We start from the raw sequence: 11,448 nt of genomic DNA, 5'->3' as shown, positions 1-11,448 counted from the left end.
GCCGGAGAAAAAGAGGGACTATGAAACTGTCCGCTGACCCCAAGCTAGAACCAACAGAGAACTGGACCTAGGTGCTATACTTCCACTCCCTGCCGAGGCGAGGGAGGAGTTTACAGACCTTGCAAATCCCACATTCAAAAAACCCGACATGACAGACACAGACATTATAATCGACATACAAAAAACTAAGTGGTGCGACCCGAAAACTATCACAAACTGACTCCCATTATTTACTGTCGCTGCTACTTCGACATCCTGAGACTGAACAAAGTGTTTCCATAACACACAGAACGACCATGCAACGTTCCTAGGCATCCACGGAGGTAGAAGGTTGCTTCTCCACCACTGGACAGGCATATGGATCTGGTTGCTCCTCCACCACTGTACAGGCATATGGGTCTGAAGCACTCGAGTCTGTGTATGGCACGTCGTCCTTCGCAGGCTCGCTTGTTCCTGCTCTATTCCCCGCCAGCGCACCCGAGGCTTCCGCAGGCTGTAATCGCGGACCCTGAACAGGCGAGAGTGGCCGAGGCTCTGCTGGGGCTTCTGGTCTATCTGCATGGTCGCATTTTTCAATGCGCACTGAAACATAGTAGATTGCGTTGTCCAGAGCACACGGGAACCTGAAGCGGGTTGATGGGTGCGAACCAAACGGACACACCGCGGCTCTTCCCCGCCCTCTGCCTCTTCCGCGCCCTCTTCGAGCTCCTGGTGAGCTAATCTCCTCCGACGGGGAGTCGAAGGATGCCGAGGAACGTGGCGATGAAGCCCGACCTCTGGCACTGCCTCTTGAACCTCCCCGCCTGCAAGCGCCACGTAACCTCTCACGCGGCATCCTGTAATCAAAAAATAACCAATTCTGCCCAGAGGCCGTCAGTGCTTTGCGCCACTGAGGATTCTAAACCCGTGCAACAACTTATACAACAGATGAGAAACAGGTAATGGAACACGAATTCGAATAGCAATGCTTACCACACAGGTCGAAAGCCGAGCCTTTTCAGGAGCTGCACGGGGTAAATTGCTCCCAGAGAGCTGAGCAGACCAGAACCAGGTATGACCAAAGCGCCGAAGGGCCAAATCTCTAACAAGGGCACAGAGGAACTGAAACACCGCGACACTCAGAGCTTCTGGAGGTCGAAGGCGCTCAGAGACTTTGCTTAAAAAGAGCAGAATGACACTCAATACACTGAACCATAGCATAGAGCCGTAAATTCTCTGACAATCCAGGGTTGAGACCAGGGCCTCCGTAGCTGAGGGCCGAGGTCTGAGTCTTGGCTCATGCACCCACGGTGCAATCATCCAAGAGCCGAACGCACCATTCACAATTGAGACCATACAGAGCTTCCAACAGACAATGGCACTTCCCGCACCTTCCAACGGAACACCTCTCATCGGCAAACCAAGGGAACGACCAATATACCTCTGCAACCAGCTGTTCTCCCCCTACCATTAATGCTCGGATAACTGTTGGCCGGACCGAGGTGATGGCTTCTCGAGGCTTCGGTCCATTTGGCTGGAGCGAGCGGCCACTTGCCATTTAATAAGGCTGCCTCCTCATTCATTGCGCTAATTAACACCCGCAACCGGGGAGTACTAATAATAATTTTAATATATGCTAAAATTTTTATTTTATTTTATTTTTATTTAATTATTTATTGAATTATTTAATTATGATTCAAAAAGGGGGAAACTTAATTATTCTTATATAATAGTATTAAAGATTAGAGAAATAAGAATATTGAATCCATATTAAGATTATTTGATTTAAAATTATAATAATAATAATAATAATTAAAAATTAATATTAATAATAATTAATTAATTAATTAATTGTTATAAACTAATAAATATATTAAATTAATCAATAAAAGTTAATAGAAATTAATAGAGTTAAAATATTAATAATACTTAATTAATAAAGTTAGTAAATATTAATACTTAATTAATAAACATTTAATAATGAATTAACAGTAATTAACATTAATAATAATTAATATATTAATTAATTGTTATACTAATTAATATATTAAGCTAATTAATATAAAAGTAAATGTTAAAATGTTAAAAAGCCCCAAGAGTTAGCTCAACCGGTCAAATCAGTGCCTCGCCAATCGGGAGGTCACAGGGTCAATTCCCGAAAGCTCTTGGGGTCAGGTCAGCATAGGCCGAGGGGTGTGATCCCCTTCGGGGTTCGATCTACCCAGTTCTTACCGTGGACGTAGCGGCTACCCAATGACCATGGGTATCCGTGAACCACATGTGAAAAAAAGAAAAAAAAAAAGAAAAATGTTAAAATGTTAATAAATCAAAATTAATGATGATAAAAGATATTAGTAGAGTTAAAATATTAATAATACCTAATTAATGCTTGATAATATATTAATTTAGTAATCACTTAATAATTAATTAACATTAATTAATATTAATAATAAATAATATATTAATTAATTGCTATATAAATTAATTAATATATTAAACTAATTAATATTAATAAATGTTAATAATATTAATGATAATGGAAAATTAATAGCGCTAATAAATATCTAATTAATTACTTAATAATTAATGAACAAAAGTTAATATTAATACTTGATAATTAGAATTAATTAATATTACGATGTCACTAATAATGTCAATAAATAAAATAGTAACTTTTTATTAAGATTTATATATTTATTAAGAATTTATTTATTTATTAATTAATTTATTATTATTATTATTATTTTTTTAATTTATTCGCTTATTTATTATTATAGTTATTATTAATTTTTAGTAAAGAAATTTTTATATAGATAATGATAAGGTAGAAGATATGCTATACCTGGGACGTGTTGGCGATCTTGATCTCCCTGATTAAGGGAAGCCAGCTCACGCTAATCTCCACACCATTGTCTCTGTTCAGATTATGAGGATGTTTTATAATTTCAAGTGCTTCTTTGATCTTTCGTCTATGATGCTGCTCTTCCCTTGCGACAATTGAGGCACTTTCCAAGCAGATATGGTGTTTAGTTTTTGAGGAGTGCTCTGCTAAGGCTGAAGTACGAGACCTTTCATTCCTAATATCAGCGCCATGTTCCTTGAGCCTTGTCTGTAGGGAGCGACCTGTTTCACCAATGTAGCTTTTTCCACATGAACAATCTATTTTATAGACTCCTTTAAGCTGATGTTTGTCAATATCATCTTTTACAGACCTCATACCTTGCCTAATCGTTCCAGGGGCTGAGAAATGCGTGATTATGTTTTTCTTCTTTAGGATTTTAGCGATTTTGTCTGTAACACCATGGATATAAGGCAGAAAAACTTTACCATATTGAGGCTGGTCTTGAGCCTTAGGTTCATGAGATGACAACCTCCTCTCAGCTGTCTCTATGGATCTTTTAATCTCATGTTCCTTGTAGCCTATACTCTTAAATGTTGAAACTAAATGCTTCTTTTCTTCATTCAGATGCTCAGAGTCAGAAATTCGAAGGGCTCTGATAGCAAGAGTGTTTAGAACACCCAACTTCTGGGCCGGGTGATGGTGGGAATTAGCATGGAGGTAACTTTCTGTGTGTGTTGATTTCCTGAACACCATGGTCAATGATGGTCAAACATGTTTGGATTTATAATATTAAACCCAAGGGTTTAATATTATGTCCTTTGGTTTTTAGTATTAATCTCTTACGTTTAGTAATCCCTTGGGCTTATAATATCAATCGCCTAGGTTTATTAATGTAAGAGTTTATTCCTTGGGTTTAATATTACTCCATTGGGTTTATAATCTCTTGGCTTTTTAGTATTTATCCCTTGGGTTTATTAATCTAAGGGTTCATTTTCAAAGGGTGTAATATTATTCATAGGGTTTAAAATATAAATACTAGGGTTTAATTTAAATCCCTTGGGTTTATAATCATGGTCAACCATAGTCAACTATGGTCACCCATGGTCCAACGTCACTTTGTGACAAAGATTTTCTCAATATGAAAATCAGCCATAGTCCAATGTCGTGATGTGACAAAGATTGCCTTGATGTGAAAATCAATCATGCTCAACCATAATCAATCATGGTCCAACGTCACTTTGTGACAAAGATTACCTCAATATAAAAATGAACAATGGTCAACCATGACCAACCATATTTCTTTTAGGGTTTATAACATTTATCTTAGGGTTTATATACCTTGCATTTATAATATTAATCCCTTGGGTTTAATATTATTCACTTGGGTTTATAATACCTTGGCATTTTAGAATTGATCCATTAGGTTTATAATATCAATCATTTGGGTTTAGGGTTCATATTCCTAGGGTATAATATTATTCATAGGGTTTATAATATTAATCCTAAGGTTTAATAAAAATCCCATGGGTTTACAATCATGGTCAACCATGGTCAACAATGGTCCAATGTCAAATTGTGCCAATGGTTGTCTCAATATGAAAATCAACCATGGTCAATCATGGCCAGCGATGTTCCAACGTCGTACTACGAAAAAAATTGTCTTAGTATGAAATTCAACGATAGTAAAGCATGGTCAACCATGCTTATTTTAGGGTTTATAATATGTCTTAGGGTTTTTATGCCTTGAGTTTATAATATTTATCCCTTAGGTTTAATATTATTCCCTTGGGTTTATAATCCCTTAAGTTTTTAGGATTAATCCCTTGGGTTTATTATTCCCTTGCGTTTATAATATCAATCCCTTGGATTTATTAATATAAGGGTTCATATTCCTAGGGTATAATATTATTCATAGGGTTTATAATATTAATCTTTCGGTTTAAAATAAATCCATTGGTTTTATAATCATGGTCAACCATGGTCCAACATCTCATGGTGACAAATATTTTCTCAATATGAAAATCAACCAATGTTACATTGTGACAAGGATTGTTTCAATATGAAAATCAACCTTGGTCAACTATGTTCCAACATTGCATGGCGACAAAGATTATCTTAATATGGAAAATCAACCATGGTAAAAAAACATGGTCACATTGTGACAAAGATTGTCTCTTGGTCCAACGTCACAATGTGACAACCATGGTCATCCAAGGTCAACCATGGTCCAATGTCGCATTGTGACAAATATTGTCTCAATATGAAAATCAACCATGGTCAACCATGGCCAACCATTGTCCAATGTCACATTGTGACAAATGTTGTCTCAATATGAAAATCAATCATGGTCAACCATAGTCCAATGTCGCATTGTTAGAAATATTGTGTCAATATGAAAATCAACCATGGTCAATCATGTTTATTTTAGGGTTTATAATATTTATCTTAGGGATAATATACCTTGGGTTTATAATACTAATCCCTTGGGGTTTTAGAATTGATCCATTGGGTTTATTATTCCTTTAGGTTTATAATATCAATCCCTTGGGTTTATTAATCTAATGGTTCATATTCCTAGGGTATAATATTATTGATGGGGCTTATAATATTAATCCTAGAGTTTAATATAAATATCTTGGGTTTACAATCATGATCAACCATAGTCAACGATGGCCCAATGTTACATTGTGAGAAATATTGTCTCAATGTGAAAATCAACAACCATGGTCAACCATGGTCCAACATCGCATTGTGACAAATATTGCCTTAGTATGAAAATCAACGATAGTAAAGCATGGTCAACTATGTTTATTTTAGAGTTTATAATATCTATCTTAGGGTTTTTATACCTTGGGTTTATACTATTTATCCCTTGGGTTTAATATTATTCTTTTGGGTTTATAATCCCTTAGTTTTTAGTATAATCCATTTGATTTAATATTCCCTTGAGTTTATAATATCAATCCCTTGGGTTTATTAATCTAAGGTTTCATATTCGTAGGGTATAATATTATTCATAGGGTTTCTTATTAATCTTTGGGTTAATATATATCCATTGGGTTTATAATCATGGTCAAGCATAGTCCAACATCACATCGTAACATATATTTTCTTAATATGAAAATCAACCAATGTTGCATTATAACAATGATTGTCTCAATATGAAAATAAACTATGGTCAACCATGTTAGAACATCACATTATGACAAAGATTGCCTCTATATGGAAATCAATCCTTGTCAACCCTGGTCAACCATAGTTAATAAGCATGGTCACGTTGTGACAAATATTGTCTCTTGGTTGAACGTCACATTGTGACAACCATGGTCCAATGTTGCATTGTGACAAAGATTGTCTCAATAGGAAAATCAACCATTGTCAACCATGAACAACCATTGCCCAATGTCACATTATGACAAATGTTGTCTCAATATGAAAATCAATCATTGTCAACCATAGTGAAACATTTCATTGTGACAAAGATTGTGTCAATATGAAAATCAACTGTGGTCAACCATGTTTATTTTAGGGTTTATAATATTTATCTTAGGGTTTATATAGCTTGGATTTATAATATTGATCCCTTGGGTTTAATATTATACCCTTGGGTTTTTAGTTTTAATCCTTTAGGTTAATTATTCCCCCGGGTTAATATAAACTCTACCATTTTTAGTATTAATCACTTGGATTAATATTATTCCCCCGGGTTTATAATCCCTTGGGGTTTTATTATTCACCTGTTGGGTTTATTATTCTCTTGAGTTTATAATACGAATTCCTTGAGCTTATTAATCTAGGGTTCATATTTGTAGGGTATTATGTATTCAAAGGCTTTGCAATTAATTCCCTTGGGGTTTTAGAATTAACCCCTTGGGTTTATTATTCTCTAGGCTTTATAATATCGTTTCCTTGGGTTTTTTAGTCTAAGGGTTTAATAATATTCCCTAGGGTTTATAATTCCTTTGGTTGTTAGTATTAAACCTAAGGGATTATAAACCCAAGGAATAATATTAAAACCCAAGGAATTAATATTATAAACCAAAGGTATATAAAGATGGTTGACCATGCTCAACCATGGTCGACCTTCGCATTATGAATGAGATTGTCTCAAAATGAAAATCAACTATTGTCAACCATGGTCAGGCATGCTTATTTTAGGGATTTTAATATTTATGTTATGGTTTATATACCTTGGGTTAATCTTTTGGTTTTATGTAGCTTAGGTTAATCCCTTGGGTTTATAATTCCTTGGGATTTTAGTATTAATTCCATGGGCTAATATTATTTCCTTGGGTTCATAATGCCTTGGGGTTTTAGTATAAAACCCAAGGAATTGATATTATAAACCCAAGGGATTGATATTATAAACCGAAGGGATTATAAACCTCAAGGTTTCTAGTATTAATACCTTGTATCAATATTATTCCCTTGGGTTTATAATTCCTTGAGTTCTTAGTATTAATCCCTTGGGTTAATGTTATTACCTTGGGTTTATAATCCCCTGTGGTTTTATTATTAAACCCAAGGATTTGATATTATAAACGCAAAGAATATAAACCTAGGGGATTAATATTAAAAACCCAAGGGATTATAAACCCTAGGGTTTTTGGTATTAATCCCTTGTTATTTCTATTATTATAAATTTATCATTGGTAGATACAAATGAAGCCTTTGGCTATATCAATCATATTAATGTGGTTTTTTTAGTGCATTAATGTATGTTAATATACATTACTATACATCAATATACTTTAATTAATATACAATAGTATGCATAACAATAATTTACAAACACTAAAGTATATTATGCACAGTGATGTACATTTAAATACATTAATATAATAATATGCACAATAATGTACATTTAAATATTGTATATGGAAATTTATATAAATATATATAGATATTAATGTGTATTTATAAATATGATTAATATACGCTTATTAACGTTTATTAACCACATTTATTAATATATTTATGTTGGTTAATTATTTAAAATTATTTCTGGCAAATTAACACACATAGTAAAATTATATAAATGATATATAATTCGTGTAAGTGGTAAAAATAACATTGTAATCGTGTCAACAACAATATCGCTTCTCTTGCTATATAAGAATCAATGATGACGACCTTGAAATTACTTTATATATAATAAGGAAGGTGTCATTTATAATTATTTTATTTATTTATTTATTTTTTTATAAAGGAAAGGAATTAATTAAAATTATTATTTGAGTCATGTAACCAAGTTAGCAACAATATTATTCTGCTGCGCTATAAGAATCAACGAAAATTGGTTTTGACATTATTATATGTATGAATAATACATTATGTACAATTAATTATAGAAATTATTTTAACTTATTGTTTAAAAAACTGATGAAAATTTTAAAAACTATAATTTGTCCTTCAGCTTTATTCTTATTCTTTTTCTGAGCTGTTATGTTTTAAGAAATTATCGGACATGGTGTGAATGAGCAGCTGGATGTTTTTCTTCTTTATGGAATAGCAGCGGAAGAATTGATTCGTATTCTTTTTTCTTGTCCATATATTAAAAGTGGGAATGAATAAAGACATCAATTCCTCACCTTTATATTAGAGAATTATTAAACATATAGAGTAAAGGCATGATTAGGAATGGAAAAATTTTGAGGAATTAACTAAATTTGTTTCTTTGGAATATATTCTGATTCCAACCTCACAGCTCCCCGTAAATCATCAGAAATACGGGCACTGCTAATCCCTTGTATATTTCGACAACCCATCGACCTTGCTTTGCATACACATATTGGTTTGCTCTTTGCTCACGCATATTCATATTTTTGCTTTGTTGGCCGCGTTTTATATTCATCCTCCCTTCTACCATTTATATTTTTCCCTCTGCAACTATGGTTCATGGTCACTGTGATTGTTACATAAAGCCAATTGACTTAGTGACTTTTCAACAAATTTAGTTATTTAATAATAAAAATTCCATTAATTGAGTTATCCCTCAAGGTTCTCTTTTATTTTTTGTTCTCACTTTCATATTCTTCCCTACTCCGCTCCCACTAATTATTGGCAATGGATATTCTCTCTAGAACTGCATCTAACTTTGTAAATGTGTTAGAAAACCTGCACAGATGAATCTAGCTAGTAAAGGTTGAACACACAGCTTTGCAGAGCAAAAACACTAAAAAAAATCGAAAGAACAAAAAGAATTATTGATTAACAGAAAATAGGTTACAGTGCTCATGATATACTACATGAAAGTCAACTAATATGCATCATTGGGTGAAGATCCCAAGGTAATGCGCTATATTGGTGATCAATGAGAGGACTCGACACCTACAACAAGTTATGGAAAGAACTACCCAGTTGCGGAGTGAAAGGAGGAGCAAATCAGGGAGTAAATCATACAGAAAGGATCTTGCATGTAGTCCCATGCATGCATGGACAGTCAAAGGCGCCAATCTGGTGAAGATTCCAATGTTGAATCCTTGCATGTTAGTGAATGCTCTAACTAAGTGTCTGCATGTGCCAGTAATGAAGGCCCTAGGTGTGTAGTACCTCTAACACCCCCCTTGAACACCACTATGGGGAAAAATAGAAAATGGGCCCTGGCAACTAAGGCCAAAGGTCACCCAAAATAGAGTGCAACTTGTACTAAAATTGAGGAAAGAGGGAAAACCTCATGGGAAAAAGATCCCCTCAAAATACAATGTAATCAAAAGAAAAAAGAAAGAAAAGACAATTGCTAAGCAACTGTGTCCTTCACTCCAAGACGATCGCGCAGAGAGTGAAATTTCTGCTCAGTGAATGTCTTAGTGAAGATGCCTGCATTCTGTTCTGCTACAGGACAAAACTGCAAATCAATGACCCGATCATGTACTGAGTCTTTGATGTAGTGCATATGGATCTCTATGTGCTTCATCCGCTGCTGCTATGCTGGATCCCTGTAAAATTTGAGAGTGCTCTGGTTGTCACACCAAATGACAAAGCACTGGTGGAATTGGACACCCAATTCAGTGAGGAAGTGTTGTAGCCACAGAGCCTGAATAGTGATGTTGACTACTCCTTTGTACTCGGCCTCAGCTGAAGAGAGAAAAATAGCAGCCTGCTTCTTGCTCGACCAACAGATAGGGCCAGAACCTAAACTGAGTGAATATCTAGAGGTGGACTTGCAATCAATGTTGTTGCCCGCGCAATCTGAATCTGTGAAGCGAAGGAGATTCAGTGCGGTGCTTGCTACATAGTGAATCCCGAAGGTGATGGTGCCCTGCACATATCGGAGGATGCGCTTGATAGCTTTCAAGTGTAGCTCATGCGACTCATGCATGTATTTGGAAACTGCCCCTACTGCATATGAGAGATCTGGTTTGGAGTGGGTGAGGTACAGTAAGCTCCCCACTAGCTATCAGTAGAGAGTACTATCAACTAATGGAGTGTCACCTCCATCCTCAAGGCGGGCCCCAGACAGAAAAGGAGTCAGTGCTGGCTTGCAGTCAGTCATGTGAAATCTCTCAAGAAGATCTCGTGCATACTTAGCTTGAGAGAGTTTGATGCCTGTGGCATCCTAGCTGATCTCAAGACCAAGAAATAAGTGTAATGAACCCATGTCTGTCATCAAGAACCTATCATGCAAGGTCCTCTTGACTGTAGCAATGGCTGAAGCCGAGCTACTGGTGATCAGGAGATCATTCACATACAAAACTAAGATAAGAAGAGAGTCATGTGTCCTGAGCATGTAAAAATTCAGATCAGACTTACATCTTTTGAAGTTTTGTGATAAGAGAAAAGAATCCATCTTCACATACCAAGCTCTCAAGGCTTGCTTAAGGTTGTAGAGAGACTTCTTCAGTCTGCAAACCAAAGATGAAACCTGAATGAACCAATGTGGTTGCTCCATGTAGATCTCCTCAGATAGGTCTCCGTGAAGAAAGGCATTCTTCACATCTATCTGATGTACTTCCCACCCTTGGGCACCCACAATGGCAAGTGCAAGGCGTATGGAATCCATCTTTCCTACTGGAGCAAAGGTCTCATCATAATCAATGCCATGCACTTGGTGGAAGCCTTTGGCTACTAGCCTGGCTTTCTATCTGGTGATTTGCCCATCTTTAGCACTCTTGGTCCTGTAGACCCATTTGCATCGGACAATTTTCCTTCCTGAAGGAAAGGGGACCAGATCCTAGGTTTGGTTCTCGAGGATGGAGTTGTACTCCTCTTCCATGGTGGACTCCCAAGAGGGATGCCCAGCAGCCTCATCATAAGACTGCGAATCAGAAGATTGAACCAAATGACAATGCCGGGATGGCGTTGGTTCAGTGGTAGTGAGGGAAAGAGGAGGCTCAATAAACTCTGAGCTAGTCCTCTCCGGATCAGAATTATCCCCCACAATACCATTTCTAGTAGCTGGGTGGTCTTGTGCATATATCTCACTTAAGCTCCTTGTTATCTGGTTTATGACAGGGGAAGTTGATTCACTGCTGGAATCCCGATCTGGGCTTGGATGTGGATCATCATATGCATGCACTAGATTTGTATCTGAAGACTCTGTCTCTGCATCTGCATGCTCTACCTCAGCATTTGCATGCTCTGTATCTGAGTCTGAGTGTACTAAGTCATCAACTCGGTCATGAGGT

This window comes from Pinus tabuliformis, chromosome 9 (assembly GCF_031772625.1).
Source record: "Pinus tabuliformis cultivar Carrire ecotype Pingquan chromosome 9, CPIR1, whole genome shotgun sequence".
NCBI classification, from domain to species: domain Eukaryota; kingdom Viridiplantae; phylum Streptophyta; class Pinopsida; order Pinales; family Pinaceae; genus Pinus; species Pinus tabuliformis.
Note: the sequence above shows the minus strand (reverse complement) of the source record.